This window comes from Entelurus aequoreus, linkage group LG16 (assembly GCF_033978785.1).
Source record: "Entelurus aequoreus isolate RoL-2023_Sb linkage group LG16, RoL_Eaeq_v1.1, whole genome shotgun sequence".
Taxonomy (NCBI): Eukaryota; Metazoa; Chordata; class Actinopteri; order Syngnathiformes; family Syngnathidae; genus Entelurus; species Entelurus aequoreus.
The window spans coordinates 38,827,694-38,853,683 of record NC_084746.1 but is presented as its reverse complement, the minus strand read 5'-3'; the positions used below and the strand labels follow the sequence as shown (position 1 = coordinate 38,853,683).

Genomic DNA, 25,990 nt, shown 5'->3' with positions numbered 1-25,990 from the left:
AATATAAGCTAACTTCAATGAACCCAAAAATACTTTAAAATAAGTATATTCTCACTAATAACAAGTGCACTTTTCTTGATAGAAAAAACAAGAAACCTTATTGCTCAATATGTTGAAAAATATTCTTAAATTAAGTAAATGCTAGTGCCATCATCTTGACATAATGATATGCGCTTGGCATTATATTTCTTGAAACCAGAAAACTTATACTAAAAACAAATGTATTGTTCTTAATGGAAAGGAAACAAGGCTTGTTACTCTCAGGGTCTCCTAGCTGCTCAGGCAAATCATATTGTCTAAAAATGCATTTTTCCATCGATAACATGACATCATTGTGCCAAGTGCGTGCTCTTTCAGTCAATTAGTGTGCATATATACAGCCCGGCCCCCGGCCAAAAAATGTTTTATTGTAATTTTTAAAAATTCATCTGAATGTGCATGAACTATTTCTGTTCAACATTGTTAGAAATGTCTCATGTTAAATGTTTAAATATTAACTGTCAGTTCTTACGCCGGCCGAACTCGCGTGGAGCACTTTGAACAACTTGACTGGTAGGTCTGAGCGCGCACCCCGAACATGCCCCGTTACCGCAAATGCTATTGCAGCACAGGTTGTGAAAAACGGGGCATATACCGGGATAAATCGAGATTTTTCCCGGGCGGTGCGCCAGGAAACTGCAGACCTCTGGAGGACAACAACATCTAGCGAGTGTAACATCTCCGGTGAGTTTTCACCGGAGGAGTTCACAGCTGCCCTCCAGTATACCAAACCAGGCAAGTCTGCTGGGCCTGACAACATCTGCCCAGAACTCGTGCTCCACGCTGCCCCTGCAATGAAGTCCTGGCTGAGAGTTTTCCTGTCTTCTTGCCTGCGCCAACTCCGGATCCCCAGGATTTGGAGAAGGGCCACTGTTGTCGCTATCCCCAAGCCGAACAAGCCAAAGGATGACGTAACGAGCTACAGACCAATCTCGTTGCTCTGCGTCCCCTTTAAAGTCCTCGAGCGCCTGATTCACGCCCGTGTCGAGCCCATCATAGACCCCCACCTCCCCGGGAGCAGGCGGGTTTTCGACGTGGGAAGTCCACGGTGGATCAGGTCGCCCTCCTTACCCAGGACATCGAGGACTGCTTTGAGGCGAAAAAGAAGGCCGGGGCCGTCTTCATAGACCTGACTGCTGCCTATGACACAGTCTGGCACCGCGGCCTCACCTGCAAACTTCTCCGCCTGCTTCCAGACAGGCACATGGTCAAAATGATCATGGAGCTTGTCTGGAACCGCAGCTTTACTCTCACCACCAGTAACGGAGATAAAAGCAGGTTGCGGCGCCTGAAAAATGGCGTCCCCCAGGGATCTGTCCTGGCTCCCCTCCTGTATAACATCTATACATACGACCTGCCTGCCACAGTCTCACGGAGGTTCGCATACGCAGACGATCTCGCGCTGCTGCACTCCGACAGGGACTGGCAGGCCCTGGAGGGAACTCTAAGCCAGGACATGGAGACTTTAGTGGCTTACCTCCATAACTGGAGATTGAAGCTCAGCGAATCCAAGACGGTGACACAAGCTTTCCACCTATACAATTGGGAAGCGGATCGTGAGATCAGGTTCGAGGTGCGGAAGCCGGATGGGGCTTCCCTTACCCTATGCCGGCCTCGTCCTACACCTGAAGACCCTCGCCCTGACCCTAAATACCTTGGGGTCACCCTGGACAGGTCGCTCACTTTCCGTAAACACCTCTTGGCAACACGCAAGAAACTCAACACCCCGCGTCTCACTGCTGAGACGGTTGGTCGGGTCCGGTTGGGGTGCCGGGGCAAGAACTCTGCGAACAGCAGCACTTGCCCTGGTCTACTCAACTGCTGAGTACTGCGCACCTGTCTGGGCGCGCAGTGCTCACTCTAAACAACTTGATGTCCCGATCAACGAAGCCTTGCGTATTATCACTGGATGCCTGCGCCCCACCCCTGTGGAGCTACTGCCCATCTTAGCAGGCATCCAACCCGCTGAGCTTCGTCGCCAAGGTGCTGTAGCAACTCTGGCGGGCCGGGCAAACATGGATGAGAACCACCTGCTCCATGAAAGGCTCACACTCTCCTCAGAGCCAACGCCCCGCCTCCCCTCCAGAGACCCACTGGTACCAGCCGCCCTGAAGCTCCTGCAGCAATGCAGTGACAACAACATCAGGGCGGCTCACTGGGCGAATCACAAATGGAGCACGGACCTGGAGCATACCATCTCCTCCAGACTCCGTGACTTCATACCTGACACCGGCTCAATACCAGGCCTCTCACTACCACGAGTGGCCTGGGTGAGGCTTAACCGCCTCCGAACTGGTGTCGGTCGCTTTCGCTCAAACATGTTCCAGTGGGGCTTAGCACCTAACGCGACGTGTGAGTGTGGCGCGGAGGAGCAGACTGCCGACCACGTGATCCTGCGTTGCCCGATTTATCGTGCTCCTAATGGTTTGCGTGGCCTGGCGGACCTGGATGACTGCTCGGTGACCTGGCTCACTTCTGTGTGTCCTGACATATGAACGGGAGGGCCCCCCGGGCCTGGGGTGGTAAAAGGCATAGACCCTCGGCCTCAGGTCCGGGTGCCGGAAAACAGCTGCCCATACGATGAAGAAGAACTGTCAGTTTACTGTACTGTGCCAACTGTACTACTTTATGAGTACTTATTTTCTATTGTTTCATTGAAAATAAAACAGAAAAGTCCATCTGTTCTAATTTTGAGACAAAATGGTGTCAGTCAGGATTTTTTTTTCATGCTTGAAATAGGAAATGATTACTTTAAAAAAGTAGTTTTATACTTGTGAGTGTTGATGACACAGCTTTGCAACAGTTGATATTCTAGTTTCAAGCATGCTTTACTAAATATAGGTCATAAAATCTCAGCTACAAGCTGTAATATCTTACTGAGATCATTTAGGACCAAAACCCTTCAAACAAGTAAAACACTCTAACATAAAATCTGCTTAGTGAGAAGAATGATCTTATCAGACAGAAAATAAGCAAATATCACCCTTATTTGAGATATTTCATCTTACTTAGATTTCAGTTTTTTAAGTGTGGGAAACGCACGGCCCGCCACTGCATGGCAGTGTGTGAATGTGTGTGTGTGAAAGGGTGAATGTGACGTACCATGTACGATATAAATACAGACCATTAACCCCTTAAAGACCCTCCAACATCTTTGAGATTTATATTTGTCTCTTGCTTGCCAACAGGTTTCATCCACCACCATGTTCCCGGCTGGCAGTGTTTGGTAACATCCTGCGCTTCTAATTTCAGTGGCATTAAGGTGCAGGCTGCTGTGCGCTGATATTTTCCGTGCCGTCTCTGCTGCTTTGCCAGCCAGTGAAGGTTTGGCACTGTGTGCTTTCTCTGGACATCAATCACACCTTCTCCATTCCTCCCCCAAATATGCTCTCTGACCAGCCTCCTATCGGACTAAAATGCTCTCTGCCTGGCATAGCAGGACGTCCCTGCCTGCCAGTACAATGGACTGAGGCCAGTGTGCGGGGCAGAGATAGTACCCTCACAGCTCTGGGGGTCACCATGAGTCGGCGTGCGGCCGAGAGATTATTTAGCGCTCTTGATCGCTATCGTGGTCGTGCTATGGATGCTTTGACACAACTCAGTCTGGCCTCGAAGTCGGCTGGTCCCTGCCTTTTTACCAAAAGGAACGTGCAGGGCTGGGAGGTTACCATGGCAACAGTCTGCCCATTGGGCGTAGGCTGTCTGCTAAATTGTGTCCTCGTTTGATGAAAGCACGCACGCACGCACACACACGCACGCACACGCACACACACACACACACATTCTTGTATGTGTTACCTTCTTGAGACGTGTGAAAAAAAGCCTACCTCTTTAGGACCACCCTTTCTAGATATATAACGATTAGTATTTACAACATTAATAATATATACACACTATGCAAATATAAAAAAGGTAAGCTTTTTGTTAATTTTTTTTTTTTTGTAAGTGGTTCTAAATCTTAATTACTTACTTCAAGTTATTACAGTATGTCTCTATATACATATTTATTGACTTTTTTAAAAATTAATTTGGCCAAAGGGGGTGCATTTCAATTTCTTAGACACATTTTAGTATTTGTTTCTTCTTCAGACCTCTGAAAAATGCCTGCCTCTTTAGGACCACCCGTTCTAGATATATAAAGATTAGTATTTACAACATTAACAATATATACATACTATGCAAATATAAACAAGGTAAGCTTTGTGATTTTTTTTATTTGTATTTTTTATTTTTTGTTTGTAATTGGTTTTTAATCTTCATTATTTACTTCAAGTTATTACAGTATGTCTCTGTATACACACACACACACACACACACACATATATATATATATATATATATATATATATATATATATATATATATATAATATATATATATATATATATATATATATATATATATATATATATATATATATATATATATATATATATATATTATAATTCATTTTGGCCAAAGGGGGCACTTTTCAATTTTTACACACACTTGTTATTACATAAATTGGCCAGAGGGGTAGCACTTCAAATTTTTACACACACTTGTTATTTCATATGTTGACCAGGCTGGGAGCACTTTTAAAAGCGACACACAGTCAATTTGAAAAATCGCTCCTTTTTGGGACCACCCTCATTTTGATAGATTTCACCACCAGGGGTGCAAATGAGATCTTTATTTTTTGTAATGTGCTTAAGGCCGATGACAAAGGAGTCACGGACCACAGATGGCCCCTGTGCCGCACTTTGGGCAACCCAGCTGTAGAGGCTAACTGTTAATGACCACTATAGTCTTAGTACCGTAGTGTATTTGTTCATCCTATGGTCACATATGGGACGCGGGTTGTCTTACGTCAGCATCGGAAGTCGTACAATCAGCTGTTCACCTGTCTGTTTTTTTCGGGGATGAATAGGGACGTTCTTCTTTAGCTACCGTCTTGTTTTAGCATATATTGCTGCCTTTGCAATGTTTACTTTTGTATGCACATTAAATCAACAAAAAATTCTGACTTTGGAGCAATGTTCACGGACTCTAGTATTTGGCTCTCTATTAGATGCAATGGTTTTTCCGTATTGGGACCATGATTTATGTCCTAACTTATTCACACCTCCTCATATGGAAGGTACTTTTCCTTGTTGATGTCTCAAGAAGGGTAGAAATACAAGAACACACACACACGCACAGATCGTGATTCCTGGCCGTCAAGCAGACACCTGCTTGGTGCATTAATTAGTAGGTTTGAACAATTTCCACGTTTGCATTGCTCCCTCTAGTTGTTGTCTAAGTGGAGATAAGATAGGTAAACATTCAGTGTAAGATATACTCTATGTAGTCAGACACTTCCTGTTTCATCTCATCTTTATACATTCCATATCTTCCGTCCCTTGCGATCAAGACAAAGCAGGGTTACAGTCTGAAGCCTAATTGGACGATACATCACTGCTCTCAGGAGGTTTCGCTTTTGTTGGCCAACATTTCTGCAGCTTCAAATATTGTGTTATTAGTAATTGAGGGGGAAAGGTCCAGTTATGGTCAGAAGTTCTAAATCTTAGCCCTTAATCATTTATTTGAACCAGGTTCAGGGTGGAATGAAACTATGCTACCCAGAGAATCTGCTTTGGTTGCAATGTAATGACAGTGATTGGTGCATAATAAGGAAGTGTTGTGTTGCTGTTCAAAATGTGTGTGTTGCTACTTAAGCACTGCTAAGGTCGGCAATAAAGATTAGCCTTTTAATTGTTTTTAAGCCTATTTACAGCATTTTTCTATAGTTTTGCAAGCTCAATATGAGTCCAAAGAAAGCAACAAACAAGCAATGTGTGGTTTGAAACATTCAGGAAGCATCCACAGCGTTGTCGCCACTGTCTTTCTCCCCTCACCCTCCCTTCCACAGAATGCATAGAAGAATAACCGACAAATTGGCTGTTAAAGTTAAGGAGTTTTGTAATTTGAAACTGTGAGTGCACCACAGGGCTGGCAACAGTGTGTGTGTGTGTGTGTGTCGGCAGGGCGGCTGCCAATAAAGACAGTTCAGCTTGTTGTTGTTTTGACTTTGTTATTAATTAAAAAGTTGATCCATTTCATTAGTTTTCATTTATTTCAGACAATGACACAGAGAAAGTACAAGGTAGACAACACATAATAATATGAATTAATATAATACAAAAGGTAATGTACAGTATGTAAATATGATGATCCAGTTTTGGCTGAAAGGGAGTGGGAAGAAGAGAACTTAGTTAATCCCCCCCAAGGTTTTGTTGATAGATGAAGCCCGTTAGAAAAGACAGACCATAATGAGGGAATCGAGAGTTATTTATTGACGTCAAGGCACCTTCTCTCTCACACACACACACACACACACACACACACACACACACACACACACACACACACACACACACACACACACACACACACACACACACACACACACACACACACACACACACACACACACACACACACAATTCCTGCATCACCATTGTGACGACTTGTCACGTCAGGTGTCACATGTTCTGTTTTCCTTTTGTTTTTATTTCCTAGTTCCACTTCCTGTTTGTCTCCCTGAGCGCTTTTCCCCACTCACCTGTCGCTGATTGGCAGCCTGGTCACAACTGGTCATGGTCGCAAATCAGCCGGCTTCTATTTAAGCCTGCCACGCTCTCCAGTCAGGGCTCTGGGATTGTTTTGTGCTAAATGTCACACACTGTCTGAGTTACCTTGTATGCTGCTTAGACTTAGACTTCCTTTTTATTGTCATTCAAATTTGAACTTTACAGTACAGATAAGAACAACATTTCGTTATATTAGCTCATGGCAGTGCCGGATAAAAAAGCAATAAGGTGCATATATAAATACATAAATAAATGCTTGTGCACTTCCTTGCTGCACCTCGTGCCATTTTGTGAGGATTAAAAGACTCTTACCTGCACGTCGTCCTCCTGTCTCCTGCATCTATTGCAGCCATGCAAGTTCCTGACAACAATAACACATGACCGGTCCAACTGCGCCAACAAATTGAAAAATGACATTTGTTTAAGCAACTGGTTTTGAGTAAGGACGAATAGTAAAGGGTGTAAATGGTCCACTATGTAAAGTTGTTTATAGGTGTCTTAATTACATGATGTATTCATATACTGTACATATGTACCTGTCACGGCTGGTGCCTTTATGTTGGGTTTTGATGGTGTTCTTCTGTGTTTAGTGCTTGTTCCTGTCATGCGCTCTTATTTTGGTGGCACTTCCTGATGTGTTGGTGTTTCTTCACAACTACTTTACACATGCCTTCAAGCACTTTTCCCCTCACCTGTTTTCTGTTGGTGATTAAGACTATTTAAAGGCCTACTGAAATTATTTTTTTTTATTAAAACGGGGATAACAGATCCATTCTATGTGTCATACTTGATCATTTCGCGATATTGCCATATTTTTGCTGAAAGGATTTAGTATAGAACAACGACGATAACGTTCGCAACTTTTGGTCTCTGATAAAAAAAAGCCTTGCCTCTACCGGAAGTAGCGTGACATAGTTCGCTTCCTCATATTTTCCTATTGTTTTCAACGCAGCTAGAGCGATTCGGACCAAGAAAGCGACAATTACCCCATTAATTTGAGCGAGGATGAAAGATTTGTGGATGAGGAACGTTAGAGTGACGGACTAGAATGCAGTGCAAAACATATCTTTTTTCGCTCTGACCGTAACTTAGGTACAAGCTGGCTCATTGGATTCCACACTCTCTCCTCTTTCTATTGTGGATCACAGATTTGTATTTTAAACCACCTCGGATACTATATCCTCTTGAAAATGAGAGTCGAGAACGCGAAATGGACATTCACAGTGACTTGTATCTCCACGACAATACATCGGCGAAGCTCTTTAGCTACTGAGCTAACGTGATAGCATCTGGCTCAAATGCAGATAGAAACAAAATAAATAAATCCCTGACTGGAAGGATAGACAGAAGATCAACAATACTATTAAACCATGTATATGTAACTACACGGTTAATAATTCTCAGCCTGGCAAAGCTTAACAATGCTGTTGCTAACGACGCTGAAGCTAACTTAGCAACTTAGCAACCGGACCTCACAGAGCTATGATAAAACATTAGCGCTCCACCTACGCCAGCCAGCCCTCATCTGCTCATCAACACCCGTGTTCACCTGCGTTCCAGCGATCGACGGCGCAACGAAGGACTTCACCCGATCACAGATGTGGTTGGCGGCTAGCGTTGGCTAGCGCGTCTGCTATCCAAGTAAGTCCTCCTGGTTGTGTTGCTACAGCCAGCCGCTAATACACAGATCCCACCTACAACTTTCTTCTTTGCAGTCTCCATTGTTCATTAAACAAATTGCAAAAGATTCACCAACACAGATGTCCAGAATACTGTGGAATTTTGAGATTAAAACAGAGCTTTTTTGTATTGGCTTCAATGGGCTACCGATACTCCTGTTTCACTGGCTACGTCACGCACATACGTCATCATCCAAAGGCGTTTTCAACCGGAAGTTTAGCGGGAAATTTAAAATTGCACTTTATAAGTTAACCCGGCCGTATTGGCATGTGTTGCAATGTTAAGATTTCATCATTAATATATAAACTATCAGACTGCGTGGTCGGTAGTAGTGGGTTTCAGTAGGCCTTTAAGTTGAGTGTGAGCCACCATTCCTAGTTTGGAATGGATATTCTTCATGTGGACGCTCTCTCCTCCTGCCGTGAGTTTTGCTTTATTCCAGCATTGCGTTTTGTTGTTTTGCACCTGTCAGTTTTAGTTTAGTTTTTTGCATAGCCCTCCCTATGCTTCAGTGCCTTCCCAGTGGCACTCATCTTTGTTTGTTTTGAGCATCATTAAATACTTTTACCTGCACGTTGCCTCCTCGCAATGCGACCCGAGAGTCCCAGTACCGAGTTTGCTGTATTATTGCAGAGAATTTCAAACATGCACCTAATTCTTACTATACTTACTGTAACTAAGTTTTGTGCAAATCAACAACTTGCAGTTCAGTAAAACATAAAAAAAAAACATCCTGTATGACATTCTGACTAGCGAATTGCATTTGCGATTAATCATAGTTCAAGAATGTAATTATTATAATTAAAAAAATGGATCACTTGACAGCCCTACTAGAAACTAATAACTGTAGTTTTCTCTCCACTGATACACAATACACTGCTGATTGGGTAGTTACACGACAGGAAGCCAGGTGTGAAGGGTGCATTAGAGTAGAGTCGTAGTTGAGAGTTGAATAATCAAAATCGAGGTAAAACAATCAATTAATGGCTATTTCAATCTTTACCATAAATGCCCAGCTCTATGATTTGCCAATTAATGCCTTCAGATCACAAAAGCCGATTCCCGCTGGATGTTACTTTATTTATTTTTGGTCCCCTATCTGAGAGACGCGGCTAGCAGCTAACTGTCTCTCTCCATACTCAGCGTTAATCTAAGTTAATCATTGTCACCGCCTTTTCGCCATCTACGCATGTCTTACATATACCATTTTCACTGAAGGATGAGCCTAAACATGTTGCACACCAAGTGAGAGCAAGCCGAAGCAGACAAGCAGGCATGCTAACCGCTAACTTGCTCGCTTGAAACAACACAAAAAAATAAATGCTTAAAGATTTGGATTTAAAAAATAAATCCTGAGGACAAAAAGGTATGGCTTTGAGTAAGCTGATGATTGTGTTTATTTTGTGTTTTATGCTATGAAAAAAAATAAGGCCTTTATAGTGTTCTGACTTTAAAAGCGGATGTTGTATCTGTGCGAATAGGAGGCAGATATTACAAGTAGAGATATCCGATAATATCGGACTGCCGATATTATCGGCCGATAAATGCTTTAAAATGTAATATCGGAAATTATCGGTATCGGTTTCGACTTTTTAAAACGCCGCTGTACGGAGTGGTACACGGACGTAGGGGGAAGTACAGAGCGGCAGTAAACCTTAAAGGCACTGCCTTTGCGTGCCGGCCCAATCACATAATATCTAGGGCTTTTCACACACACAAGCGAATGCAACGCATACTTGGTCAACAGCAATACAGGTCACACTGAGGGTTGTCGTATAAACAACTTTAACGCTGTTACAAATATGCGCCACACTGTGAACCCACACCAAACAAGAATGACAAACACATTTCGGGTGAACATCCGCACCGTAACACAACATAAACACAACAGAACAAATACCCGGAAACCCTTGCAGCACTAACTCTTCCGGGACGCTACAATATACACCCCCCCCCCCCCCCCCCCACACACACACACACGCACACACCCCTCAACCCTGCTGACCTCAACCTCCTCATGTCCCAAATTCCAAGCTGCTGTTTTGAGGCATGTTAAAAAAAATATAATGCACTTTGTGACTTCAATAATAAATACGGCAGTGCCATGTTGGCATTTTTTTCCATAACTTGAGTTGATTTATTTTGGAAAACCTTGTTACATTGTTTAATGCATCCAGCGGGGCATCACAACAAAATTAGGCATAATAATGTGTTAATTCCACGACTGTATATATCGATATCGGTTGTTATCGGAATCGGTAATTAAGAGTTGGACAATGTCGGAATATCGTCAAAAAAAAGCCATTATGGGACATCTCTAATTATAAGTAAGTGTATACTTTCTACTCCTTTACAGTAATGATTGTTGTCTTTTTTTATGTTTTAATGTTTATGTCGATATTGAGTGAATGAAAAAAAAGAAGTCTAGATGAAACCACAGCAGACAATAATTAGCTATTAAGCAATAGGGTAGGATGGAGTTCTTTAATACCACAATTCTGTGGGTGCAGAACATATTTTACATACTGTAAAAGAAGTAAACATCATGGAAAATGATGGAAAAACTGAACATGAGTAATAACAATAATTGACATAAACAGGGAATTAGTAAATAAATAATAATAATGATAAATGGGTTATACTTGTATAGCGCTTTTCTACCTTCAAGGTACTCAAAGCGCTTTGACAGTATTTCCACATTCACACACACATTCACACACTGATGGCGGGAGCTGCCATGCAAGGCGCTAACCAGCAGACATCAGGAGCAAGGGTGAAGTGTCTTGCCCAAAGACACAACGGACGTGACTAGGATGGTAGGGATTGAACCCCAGTAACCAGCAACCCTCCGATTGCTGGAACAGCCACTCTACCAACTTCGCCACGCCGCCCCTTTAGATAAAATAGAGTAATATAATCCCAAATGAACATGAGACCTATTGTGAGTGTGATATCTAGAGGAGAAGCACTAAGGTTGTGAGAACTAGGTGTCCTTGCAAGATCAGGGTGTGGACATGGGGTCGTGACATGGCCTGAATGGATGCATGATTAATGATCAGTGGGAGGGAATCGTTGAAAAGCAGATGACGTGGGTTGTGGGCTCCTTCAATCTTCCCTTTTATTCTGGATAAAATATTTATTTCCCGCTCGCATTCCCTCGGTGTGAGAGATTACCAGGTGACGACGTGACGCTGACCAGACTTGCCAAATGATGTCATCGCTTTGAACCCCGGACGCCTTTAAATAAGACAGCTTGCGTGTGAAGTTGCATAGATCTGGGCTGAACGAGTCCCCGTCGACCTATATTAGCAATTTATTAAAGATGTTTTTGCAGCCATACCCTGAAAAACGCGGTTTGTCCTCAGCTTAAATAGGCCTGTGGGCATTCTGTAAGGCTTCTGACAAGCCTTTGTTTCAATCCCGGCCTTTGTTTCAAGTAATTGTATTGTGCCATTCAATGACCTTGAAGAGAAAATGAACACCTGGACCGAAGAAGCATCTCATTACGTGGACGGTGGCAGCAAAATGAGCGGTGACAGATGAAGAGGAAGATGGAATACCAATGGGCTCCACCACCGTTTGAGCTTTTGTGGTTGTTGTCACATTTTGTGCCCTTCCGACAAATAAAACAGCAAATAATGATACACTCATCTAAACGACACCGGCATCCTCCTGTGACTCCACCAGTGACTGAATACTGAAGTAGGGGTCAACTGGGGTTTTAACCTAATCATAAGATAGTCTGAACTTGCCAATAAAGAAGGGGGGTCGATGTGTGACTGACTGAGCCGGTGCCGAGTGTATGATCTATTCCATGTGATAAATGAGGGCTGGGGTTAAGGGTGTCGGAGGGGTCATTGACATTTTTGTGCAACTCCTGCCCAATTTGTGGGTCATGCACCATTTCTTTTAAGCTTTCACACGCGGCCAAGCTGGGGTTTTAAAACTGAGACAATTGCAAAAAAAAAACCTGTACGTATTACCTACAATTGACTGAAGAGGAAAAAAATCAATCTGTGACAAGATCCATACCTTTTTAAAGGCCTACTGAAATGAGATTTTCTTATTTAAACGGGGATAGCAGATCCATTCTATGTGTCATACTTGATCATTTCACGATATTGCCATATTTTTGCTGAAAGGATTTAGTAGAGAACATCGACGATAAAGTTCGCAACTTTTGGCCGCTGATCAAAAAGCCTTGCCTGTACCGGAAGTAGCGTGACGTCACAGGTTGAGGAGCTCCTCACATCTGCACATTGTTTACAATCATGGCCACAAGCAGCGAGAGCGATTCGGACCGAGAAAGCGACGATTTACCCATTAATTTGAGCGAGGATGAAAGATTTGCGGATGAGGAAAGTGAGAGTGAAGGACTAGAGGGCAGTGGAAGCGATTCAGATAGGGAAGATGCTGTGAGAGGCGGGTGGGACCTGATATTCAGCTGGGAATGACTAAAACAGTAAATAAACACAAAACATAGATATACTCTATTAGCCACATCACAACCAGGCTTATATTTAATATGCCACAAATTAATCCCGCATAACAAACACCTCCCCCCTCCCGTCCATATAACCCACCAATACAAATCAAACACCCGCACAACACACTCAATCCCACAGCCCAAAGTACCGTTCACCTCCGCAAAGTTCATACAGCACATATATTTCCCCAAAGTTACGTACGTGACATGCACATAGCGGCACGCACGTACGCGCAAGAGATCAAATGTTTGGAAGCCGCAGCTGCGTACTCACGGTAGCACGTATCCAACTCAAAGTCCTCCTGGTAAGAGTCTCTGTTGTCCCAGTTCTCCACAGGCCAATGGTAAAGCATGAAACACCGGCTACGACGGTAGCCGCTAAGTGTTTGTGTTGCTGCAGCCTGCCGCTAATACACCGCTTCCCACCTACAGCTTTCTTATTTGCTATCTCCATTGTTCATTAAACAAATTGCAAAAGATTCACCAACACATATGTCCAGAATACTGTGGAATTTTGCGATGAAAACAGACGACTTAATAGCTGGCCACAATCTTGTCCCAAAAGGTCCACTACAATCTGTGACGTCACGCGCAAACGTCATCATAACGAGACGTTTTCAGCAGGATATTCCGCGGGAAATTTAAAATTGCACTTTACTAATCTAACCCGGCCGTATTGGCCTGTGTTGCAATGTTACGATTTCATCATTGATATATAAACTATCAGACTGCGTGGTCGGTAGTAGTGGGTTTCAGTAGGCCTTCAATAGAGTTGCTTATACCAAGGGTGATGAGAAGCGGCAACAGAAAATGTTTCACTTTAGGTAAAACATGATGTGTTCAAACACGATGGATTTACAAGCTTAATTGGGTCTTGGACAGGGTTCGTCCATAGAAAAGTTTGTACATTGAAGCAAAATTCTCCATATGAAACCGAGTAAACATGATTTAATAATGGATACACGAATAAGCGCAGCCACAATGGCTGGATGAAATGTTTGTACACTAAGACAGTGTTTTTCAACCACTGTGCTGTGAGATATTGTCTGGTGTGCCATGCCAAATGATGTCATTCCACAATTGTTCTGAAAAATATTTGATATTTTATAATCCGCAAATAATAGATAGATAGATAGATAGTACTTTATTGATTCCTTCAGGAGAGTTCCCTCAGGAAAATTAAAATAATGTGCTGTTGTTGAGTGTCTGTGCTGTTGAGAGGTTGGCAGAGTAACCATGGAATACTCCTCCATATCAGTAGGTGGCAGCAGGTAGCTAATTACTTTCTAGGCCTACTTTGAGACAAGAGAATTAGCGATGCTTGGATGTTTATGGTTATAGTTTGAATTCGTATCGAACAATTCTTAATTCTGAAGAGAACAACTTTATATTGTCAATAGAAGCAATTGAGTTTCATTTTCTTAACATTTTCTACTGGTAGTGTGCATTGGGATTTGTTCAATGAAAACATGTGCCTTGGTTAAAAAAGGTTGGAAAACACTGCACCAAGACAAGGTTAATACAACAAAGCATATTTTTATTTGGTCTGTGGTTTGTAACTCTAAAGAGCCGTAAAATGAGGGGTTTGTAAATCATTGTTTCACTCTACTTCTTAATCCCGTCTAATTTAAATATAATCAATCTGAAAAACATTTGTAATTTTACCTTTATTTGTATAAAAAAAAAATCCATGTCCTTCTCCAGAAAGCAGCTTTTACTTTGTCTCCCAGCTGCTTTATTTTGCGATAACGTTGTGCACTGATTTCGCGCCGGCTGTGGCTGTGCTTCGTTGTGTAGAAAATACTTAATAGATCAATGAATCAAATTAATAATATGAAAATGAACTGCATCGATAAATGACCATGTCCGTGTGTGTTTGTAAATGTTAAAAGCAGCTTTTTAAATGAATCGATCGCAGAGTGTGCAGGTGTACCTAATGTGAATCTATATAATGTCCATGAAGTTTATTTTCGATCATTTCTTGGATAAAAAAAAAGTGGTGGCGTCTTCCGGATTTATACAGTGTGCATTTTTGAAAGATAAACTGTGATATTGTTGGAGAGGTTGGGGCATGGCTTCATTTGCAATCATCTTGCAGACAGACTCACATTTACATATCCCACTACTATTATCTTGACTACAAGGAAGTGTTTTGAATGTAGATTGTGGATGTTATGGCAAAAAAAAAAAAAAAAATTCAGTCATCTCGGGTTGAAAAAAGGTCAGAGGGCAATTATTTTGACTCGGGGGGGCCAAATGTAGAGAAAAAAATGTGTCTGGCGGCCGGTATGTCCATTTTTAGGAACACTAATACAAAACCTCACAATAATGATTGAATGCTAAAAACGTTATGACAGACCGCCTTAAAACACGAAATGGAATTTACATTTTTTTTTACTGAATGACACCCAGAATGTACATGAAAATAAAGATTGTGGGATTTACAATATTAACTATGATGGGTAAAACACTGAATATTGACAACATATGAATGTCACACCCCTTCTCCATCCACATATTTTACAATCAAGTGAAACGCAACAAAAATGCAAAAAAGAGCGAAATATGAACTCGAAGGGTGAAAAAAAAACCCCCACCTACAATCTGTTATATCTGATATATCTCTAAGCTTTAGAAATGTGTTGTAAAAATCTCCTTCCGTGTCTGTCCCTGACACCCGCATATCAGGCTCTGGAAACACTCTGTGGAAACGCTCCCCACCCACACTGCTTGGTGCCTCATCTGAGCTGCTGTGATTTAGATTACCATCGTAACTAATTAGATGACCATAGTAACTAATTAGATTACCATAGTAACTACACTTCCGTTCAAAAGTTTGGGGTCACATTGAAATGCCCTTATTTTTGAAGGAAAAGCACTGTACTTTTCAATGATGATAACTTTAAACCAGTCTTAACATTAAAGAAATACACTCTATACATTGCTAATGTGGTAAATGACTATTCTAGCTGCAAATGTCTGGTTTTTGGTGCAATATCTACATAGGTGTATAGAGGCCCATTTCCAGCAACTATCACTCCAGTGTTCTAATGGTACAATGTGTTTGCTCATTGGCTCAGAAGGCTAATTGATGATTAGAAAACCCTTGTGCAATCATGTTCACACATCTGAAAACAGTTTAGCTCGTTACAGAAGCTACAAAACTGACCTTCCTTTGAGCAGATTGAGTTTCTGGAGCATCACATTTGTGGGGTCAATTAAACGCTCAAAATGGCCAGAAAAAGAGAACTTTCATCTGATACTGGACAGTCTATTCTTGTTCTTAGAAATGAAGGCTATTCCACAAAATTGTTTGGGTGACCCCAAACTTTTGAACGGTAGTGTAAATTGGATGACCATAGTAACTAATTAGATGACCATAGTAACTAATTAGATTACAATATAGATGACCATGAATTGATTAACGTGGACCCCGACTTAAACAAGTTGAAAAACGTATTCGGTTGTTACCATTTAGTGGTCAATTGTACGGAATATGTACTGTACTGTGCAATCTACTAATAACATTTTCAATCAATTAATCAAACCATTGTCACTTATTGGATTACCATAGTAACTAGTATATAATGCAAAAGGGCAGATTCCAACCATTCCAAACATCACTGCACATCATAATGGCAGCTACAGTTTCCATCTTAAAGATCTAAAAAAAATATTTGGGAATGTCCGCTGGGCTAGATTGAAAAGCTTAACGGGCCGCATGTGGCCCCCGGGCCTTAATAGTCCTGGTCTGCCCTAAATAATAGAAATATTAAGGCAGTGCTGGGTTTTGAAAAGCGTGACCCCTGCAACACCCATCAAATGGAAGGTCGATCCTATTTAAAATATCCGTAAAAGGACGGATGAAGACAATACGATCATCGGCTTGAACAATGTCCTTTTCTCCAAAGAGGTGGTCATCACTCCTGTGAGTGGAGTTGGACCAACAACCTTCATCCTTCTTTGGGTGAAGTCTGAGTACGCCAACCTCGATTGGTAGAAAAGCCAATCCTCTTCATAATCCTTTTCATTGGCTGCCCCCGACTCCCCACTGCAATTTTTCATTTTACCTCGCTCGCGCCCGCTTATTCTTCTGTGACAGCCTAATGTAATTCTTATTCCGCGCGACCCATAAATCCCACGTCTCCAATTAATTCTTATTCTCAGCGACTGCGCGCGCTTTGCAACGGCACGTTTGCGAGCGCACGCGGGCAACAAGGTGACACGGTGTATGATGCATGGGCCGCAGTCTGTACTTCATTATACGCTCGGCCCGGCCTCACCTCTGAAACCCAACTCTCGGCTCTTATTCCAGCCTGCCGCTGGAGGTTTTGTAGAACAGGAATCGATGCGGAACAGACCCCGAATTCGGCGTCAAATAAAAGGAGCTGACTGACACTTCACGTATCGCTGACAGCGCTCACCCGGTTGGACGGGTGGCAGGAAGCGACATGAGGTCATCACAGTTGGGTTGTAATGACTAGTACCTCTGTCAGCTGGCTGAGACAAGGATGCAGAGCTGTCAGTCCGTGAGGAGAAGGCAAAACAAAGGCATAAATATGTGAGAGGAGAATGAACAATGCTGGAAGATCACTGTGGAGACCACTTGGAAGGAGAGGAATGTTTTGTTTCTTTCTCCCTTTGTTTTGCAGCCAGTTCAATTGTGGGTTATTCTCCCACAGGGGAGACTAATTGCTTGTTGATCTTATATTCCATCCTCCTCCCGTGTCGGAAAGCCAACACAAGCGATGAATGACGGGTCCGTGCAGTACAGGAACTCCTCTACTCCAAATATTCACAAATCAGATCAAATACTCAATTGGGTTTCCTCCAAATGAAATGAAGCCTGTCTGGACCCAGTGCTGCCTGTCCTTAGGATCCTCTGTGGGTTTGCTAACGTATCGCTTGCTCCTTCTCTCTGGCTCGGTGAAGCAGAACTCGTGTAATGAAGTTAGGATTCATGCACGTATTGTGTATCACTCAGCCACTTTGACACATGTTGGAATGCTCGTCTCCGCACAGTCCTACCTTGTCCGAGCGTGCACATGAAACCATCTCAAGGTCTGTCTGAAAAGTCAAGCCTACATAATGGGGTAGGGTTGTACGGTATACCGGTATACTAATGAATCATATTCGGTACTATACCGCTTCTAGATATTCCCCCCAATCGTGATATTGTTGCTTTTACGAGCAGAGGAGCATGTTCGGCAGCGCACGCACACTGAGCACTTACAAGCAGACACAGTGTGTAGACAGAAAAGGGAGAATGGACGCATTTTGGCTTAAAAACTAAAAATAAAGGTGAAGTTATAACACTGAAACACCCTCAGGAAGAGGTGCTTTAAGACATGTCCAGCCGCAGTCAGCAGTGTTTTAGCTTCTTCTAAATCACTAATCCTAGTCTCCATGGCAACAAATAAAATAAGTTTCTTACAAGTACCATTGTCACTGGAGGACGAGGAATAGCTAAACATGCTTCACTACACACCGTAGGACAGGGGTGTCCAAACTTTTTCCACTACGGAAAAATTAAAGCATGCGGGGGCCATTTTGATATTTTTCATTTTCAAACCATGACAAAATATATGGATTTTTTTTTTTAACCTTTAGGGCTCCCGGGGACCATAAAGGGTCTGTCATTAAAATGTTAAAAATAAGTCAACTTATTATTATTATTTTTTATTTAACGCTTACAGTAAATCTCTATCAACTTCAGGTTGATATAAAGTTAAAAAAAAAAAAAGGTTTCATGCCTTTTTTGTCAAAGACAACTTTGTTTTTTATAGTAAAACTGAAATATTTAGTAATTAGAGCCCTAAAAGATCAATAATGCAGTACACCATTGATTTTAATTCTTTAATATTTTTGAGTAATCACAGTGAAAAGTTAAATAAAATCCCACTAAATATATTTGGGATACAAAAGGTCCCCCACTCTTAAAGTGATACAATTTTTTTTATTTTTTTTTTAATTTACTTTCAACACTTAAGTTACGAGATCAACCTCAGATATATCTGTCGATTTTACGTTTGAACTATTATTTTGTTTGTTTTATGCTCTTTTGTCAAAGAAAACTTTGATGTTTTTATATGGCAACCACACACCATATGCAATTTTTTTTCCACATAAAACATTTTAAAGTGACATTTTTGAAGTAATTAGAGCCACAAATAGGTCAATAATTCATTATAAGATAGATTTGTTGTGTTGTTTTTTTTTTTAACAATGCCAGAAAAAAGAAAGACAAAAGAAAAAAAAACAACTGCCTGCATGGCAGCTTTGTGTCAACATTGCAACTTTTTCTCGTTAGATTTCACCTCATTCCACTTTTTAAATATTTTTTTTTAATATTTGCAATACTATCAATTTTGCAATTTTTGCAGAATGTGTGGCGGGCCGGTAAAAAATTAGCTCCGGGCTGCAAAAGGCCCCCGGGCCGCACAACACCCCTGCCGTAGGAGGATACAATAGCTCACCGGCGTCACAATGTAAACAAATGCCATGGGTGGATCTACACCTGACATCCACTGTAATGATACCAAGTACAGGAACATATCTAGTTGATACTACTATGATTGCATCAATATTTTTTAACATCACACAATCTTTTTTTGTTTTTTTGAAATTCATATTATGTTTATAAACTGAAGAAATATGTCCCTGGACACATGAGGACTTTGAATATGACCAATGTAGGATCCTGTAACTATTTGGTATCGGATCGATGCGTACATTTGTGGTATCATCAAAAACTAATGTAAAATATCAAACAAGAGAAGAATAAGCACTAAGATTACATTTTAACAGAAGTGTAGATAGAACATATTTCTTATCGAAAAGGTTTCATTTTAAAAGGCACGTTACATGTTAAATTATTGCTGTTTTGTGGGCGCCAAGCACCAAATGTATTAATTTTGATGCAATTCAATGGGCAATGTTGATTTGAGATAAGTGTTTTGAATTAAAAGCTCCTTTAATACCATAAATTTAAGAGTACTACAACAGTGTGCTCTAAAGTAATTGAATAAAATAATTAATTACATTGATATAAATAATATTAACACAATTGTATTAATGATAATTAATAAAATGAAGAAATACGATGTGAGGCCTATTTGGAAGTCGAGCAAAACCCCATCTGTAACATTTCTATTGATTTGATCAGTGTGTCTCAATACTTTTAGTCTTCCTGGTGTTACGTACGGCGGGGGAAGGAGACGACACAACGGCAGGAATCAGTCAAATAGGTTTATTGAAACTGATGATGTACTGGGGTGTGTATGCTACTAAGAGTGTATGGTGCAAGACAATGTAAAGTATTAGCAATGTGAATGTAACCAGAGGGTATTGTATGTGCGTGTTGGAGGAATCGTTCAGAAGTCCAGAGGGGCTAGGCAAGAAGGAAAAATGGTAAATGGTAAATAGGTTGTACTTGTATAGCGCTTTTCTACCTTTTTAAGGAACTCAAAGCGCTTTGACACTATTTCCACATTCACCCATTCACACACATATTCACACACTGATGGCGGGAGCTGCCATGCAAGGCGCTAACCAGGACCCATCAGGAGCAAGGGTGAAGTGTCTTGCTCAAGGACACAACGGACGTGACTAGGATGGTAGAAGGCGGGGATTGAACCTGTAACCCTCAGATTGCTGGCACGGCCGCTCTCCCAACTTCGCCATGCCGTCCCCACTTGCTCACGGAAGTCCGTGGGCAAGCGAGAGGTCAGGGGCTGGAGAGAGGCGTCGAGGTCCGTGTCCGAGCGGGGGTCGAGGGTCGAGGGGAGCATTCCAAAGTCCGGTGGGGAGTCCACAGAAGCGAGGCGCACAGCTCGATCGGTGGAGACGGAAGGAACACTGCGGGGAACACAGAGGACATACTGTATAAGACACGGGCAAAGGGAAAAACACAGAGAGGGAAGCCAGAGACGGGATGCTTACTACTTGGAGTGAACTACGTTCCGGCACTGGATCTTCGGGTCTGCTGGTCCTTATGCCGTCTGCCCTCATCAACTCCAGGTGCGCAGATTGACTGCAGCTGTGCAGGCACGTGGCCGCGATGCGGGAAGAGCGAGCGGGGGCGTGTCCTGGGGCGCTTGCTGCAGATGGCGGTATAGCTCGGTTGGTAGAGTGGCCGTGACAGCAACTTGAGGGTTCCAGGTTCGATCCCCACTTCCGCCATCCTAGTCCCTGCCGTTGTGTCCTTGGTCAAGACACTTTACCCACCTGCTCCCAGTGCCACCCACACTGGTTTTAAAATGTAACTTAGATATTGGGTTTCACTATGTAAAAGTGCTTTGAGTCACTAGAGAAAAGCACTATATAAATACAATTCACAAATAAGGGATTGCGCATGCGCCGTGGCACCTGGCCAACATAATGCATTTAATTTGAACACATTTAACAAACAAAACAAAGCATTGCAACCCTTTTTGTTTTTCCCCGTGGCAGATTCTTTGACCTGCATTTGATCATCCTGTAATCCAGACCTGGGCATTCTGCGGCCCTTTGTGCGTCCCTGTCCGGCCCGCGTGAGGCCAATTATAAATTACAAAATACATTTTAAAAAGTATCTATGTCGAGTGTGCAATACAACAGTGCTGCTTTTGTTTTGAAAATCGTTATTTGTATTACTTCTGTGTGGACGTATGCGTGTGCGTGATTGTGAGTGAATGTGAACAGCTGCAATCACAAATTACAAAATAAAGTTGAAAAAACATCTATGTCGTGCGCGCAATACAACTGTGCTGCTTTTATTTTGAAAAGTATTATTTATGGGCGTGTGTAACCTGCGAGTGAAGGTGCACATGCAGCGACAAGTGATGCACGGTTTACACCCGAGACGCTGAAAAGAGAAAAGTTGATGAAGAATGGCATGTTTTCAACAAGACATGAACTGCAAAGCAACGTTCCCTCTAAGGTGCGTGCCTGCGCAATTGCGCACTGCTCAAGCGTCCGCTGCGCGCAGCAAATATATGCCGCGCACCAAATCAAATCCCATCTGAATTCTAAACAAAATAAACGTATTTATTCTGTGTAATTTTGCAATGCAACTTTGAGTGACAGTGACAACAAGCGGCCCTAATGGTGTTCGTCAACACCGTTCAATTGAACACCGTTCAATTATTGTAACGTCTATTGAGATGCTTCGAGGACAGGAATTATATCGATCACTTTATTGAGCAAAACTGTTTATATTCGGACATAACCACACCAAAAACATGAGTAAAACAATTCTATCTCGAAACACTAGTCATTTTCTGCCGTACAAACCAGGCCAAAACCAACTTGTCATCTGTCACCAACACGCATAGCACTAAACCACTGGTGCGTTTATGGCCACACAAAAAGTCGGACAACTCAAACACCACACAAAGTTACACTATGACTCCTCAGTCATACGTGTGCTTATTCTACTGTCATTTATTATTAATGTTAATTTATTTATATTAGTCATGGAATGCTGTTACACACACTATGTTGAAGTATTACTATTATTATTAATTATTATTATTATTATTATTATTTATCTTACGGTATACATCAAAAATAATAATGAGCAACATTTAATTGAAATATTGTCGATGTGGCCCTCCAGCAGTGCTCGGGTAGCTCATGCGGCCCCCGGTAAAAATTAATTGCCCACCCCTGTTGTAATCTCTCATACCTGGAGAAGTTATTGCTTTTGCAGCAGTTTCTTCCCCTTGTGGACAATGATAGTTTCAGGGTGTCAATATTCTTCTGTTAGACGTGTCGCCTCAAATGTGATGCAATGTATGAGTATTATCACTCAACACAAGCCACCGACTTAAACTTGGCATTTGAGACACAACCTCGCTCTGCACACACACACACACACACACACACACACACACACACACACACACACACACACACACACACACACACACACACACACACACACACACACGCACACTGTTTATAATGCTGTTCCTGCAAGAATGTGCACACTTATATTCATGGTCCTAAGATAGCTCGGGTGCAATCGCAGCATTGCAGTTTGTTTTGCCGCTTGTGAAACGCGGCTTTAATCTGCCTCGCAGCTCCCGGGGTTGTTTTATAAGCCGTGTGCGTTTGTTGGGGTCTGGCCCTACGTGTACGTGCGTTTGGATGCGGTGGCTGTGTCTGTGAGCAGACATCAAGACAGTCAGTTAGCCGCCTGTGTGTCTGACAGCGGCGCCAAGGGAGGGAGAACACTCACTGTAGGGTGCCATGGCTTCTGTGTGTGTGTGTGTGTGTGTGTGTGTGTGTGTGTGTGTGTGTGTGTGTGTGTGTGTGTGTGTGTGTGTGTGTGTGTGTGTGTGTGTGTGTGTGTGTGTGTGTGTGTGTGTGTGTGTGTGTGTGTGTGTGTGTGTGTGTGTGTGTGTGTGTACATCAGGGGTGTACACACTTTGTCAGCAGGCCAGATACTTTTTTAATGACCAAGTCCAGGTGATCTACTTCATATATATATATATATATATATATATGTGTATTTATTTATTTTGCCGTTTTTGTTAACAAGTTAAAGGTGTTTAATGATAATACAAGCATGTTTAACATTCCTTTCATTCATGAAGACAAGAATATAAGTTGGTGTATGACTTGATTCTGATGACTTGCATTGATTGGAATCAGACAGTAGTGATGATAACGTCCACATTTTCAAATGGAGGAGAAAAAAAAGTCCTCCTTTCTGTCCAATGCCACATGAAAGTGGTTGCTTTTTGTTTGTCCAGCTTCCATACTCCTTTTTATACACTTTACAAGAAATACATTGGCGGAAAACTCCGTAGCTTGCTAGCTTGTGTGCGCTAGCTTACTGAGACTTTTATTTTGTTAGCGATAGGCAGGATTGAGCAGCGCTTTTATTGTGAAGACAGGAGCTGTGCGGTCGGTCTTTAGAGTTTTGACGGCAGGTACGGCGCGAGAGTCTGTTGAAATAAAAAGTGTTTCTCGCCTTCCTGTCGGTCGTTTTTTCTTAATAATGATCTGGCAGCAGCCAGCGTCATCTCACAAGACCCTCGGTGCCGTGAATGTCAATCAAGTGACCAAAATGACGTCTTGGTGAATATTGATGATCCATAATTTTTAGGTATATTTTTTTTAAATGCGTGGCTGGCGATGGACTGACACACCCTCCACCATCGACCGCTAGCTCGCCATCCACGTAATGGCCGCCCCTGGTGTACGTGTATACCAACCTCCTTTCTCTCCCCTTGCCCAGTTGTACGTCCGAGATGGCGGGTGAAGTGATTAAATTAAGCTGTTTTGTTCCTCCCTTTTCAACCACCATGTAGCAGATGAGCATGTTGATACATTTTTAATGATGATGCACGCGTGAAATCTTCAAATCTTCTTTGATGTTTGTATTTCCATTTGTCGTACTACACTCCCCTCCGAGGGCCAACCCTTGCTTATAGTTGCTGCGTAATCGTTTTATCATAAACACGTCCAATTCTGCATGCATTTACTTGTAATCTTCACAGCGTACCTTTTGGTGACCATTTAGTGTTTTACTCTCCAACTACAGGAAATAGGAGCAACACAACATTGGTAAGCCGGCTGAAATATGAAACATTTATCACAGTTATTACAGTCGCTGTACACAAGCCCTTCTTGCTTTGTCTTCTTTCTAGTAAACAAATGTTTAATGCCTGGATTTTAGCATGGGGATATTATTCAAACAATCCGTGGCCTTTTTCGAATTGAGGACTTATGTTGAGTTGTGCAAAACCACGGCTGACCGACAGTCGTCCACCAGCGCATGGTACACCATAATCTAGTACAGTGGCGGGCCGTGCGTTTCCCACCTAGGCCTTCAGTGATGTCCCACTTCAATGATTACCTCTCAAAATACCATCATTGATGTCCCCACATGACCATTGCTGGAGAAATAATATACAGAAACACATTTACTGTCCATTGAATCACATCAACAGTGTACAAAACGGGTTATTTTCTGGCACATTTAAAAATCAATAAACCCGCATCAGCAATTAAAACATATCTTATGTGGCACTGTCAAAATTAAAATTGCAAAAAACATATTAAACATGAAAAAATAAAGAAATAAAATATTTGAACTCACAATTTGTAGCATCCATTCGACACCGTATAAGCCAGTGGTACCGCTCGTAGTCGCTTGATTCGAGTGGAAGTGGCGGGCCTTTCCCCATTTCATTGCCGGGACAGCTGAGCTAGCTTCCGGGGTTGGCCGACATCGTCTCACAAGATGTAGTTTCTCTTTAAATATCCTTCTTGAAAGTGGCCTTGCAAATATATATCTGCCACCTAATCAACTGTCCTTGTTCTCCTTATTTGTGGGTTAAAAAAGTGAGTATTGGTGACTGCTTTGAAGGCCGACATGGCTACGGCGCAACACTTCCTGCTTCAGTAAATTGCAACTTGTGATTGGATACTCACTTTGGAATGACAAGTGAGTATCCAATCATAATTTCGTTAACATCAGGCTACTTCGATAGGCTACTGTCAACAACTTGTGATCTGATTGGCTATCGCAACTGTCTATCAACTGTATGTGTTCTCAAATTCATCCGCTAACGGTCCCGGGTGTGGCTCTGCTGATCTGCATAGCACCGTCGCGGCTCAAACCAGTGAGTATCCAATCACAGGATGCGTAAATGTCACGTTCAACGTGAGGCCAGCTACAAAACCTTACTGACAACAACTCATAAACTGATTGGCTATGGCAATTATCTATCAACTGTATGTGCCCGTTCACTTACATTGTTGATTCTGAAGGATTTGGTACAGCATTAAGTTAAAGTTAAAGTACCAATGATTGTCACACACACACTAGGTGTGGTGAAATTTGTCCTCTGCATTTGACCCATCCCCTTGATCACCCCCTGGGAGGTGAGGGGAGCAGTGGGCAGCAGCATAGCCGCGCCCGGGAATCATTTTTGGTGATTTAACCCCCAATTCCAACCCTTGATGCTGAATGCCAAGCAGGGAGGTAATGGGTCCCATTTTTATAGTCTTTGGTATGACCCGGCCGGGATTTGAACTCACAACCTACCGATCTCAGGGCGGACACTCTAACCACTGGCAACACAAGCTAGCTGAATTCTGATTGGATAAAAACTAAAACCTAAAAATAACAGCACTGGAAAGAGCATATTATGACATGAAGAGAATATGAATAATTTGA

At 42.2% G+C, this 25,990-nt stretch overlaps 1 protein-coding gene across 2 annotated transcripts in view; it reads left to right on the top strand.

Moving 5' to 3' along the window:
* Positions 1 to 25,990, top strand: part of LOC133630939 (ephrin type-B receptor 1-B-like) — a 341,365-nt gene that overhangs the window by 111,336 nt on the left and 204,039 nt on the right. The gene's annotated exons all lie outside the window — the stretch shown is intronic.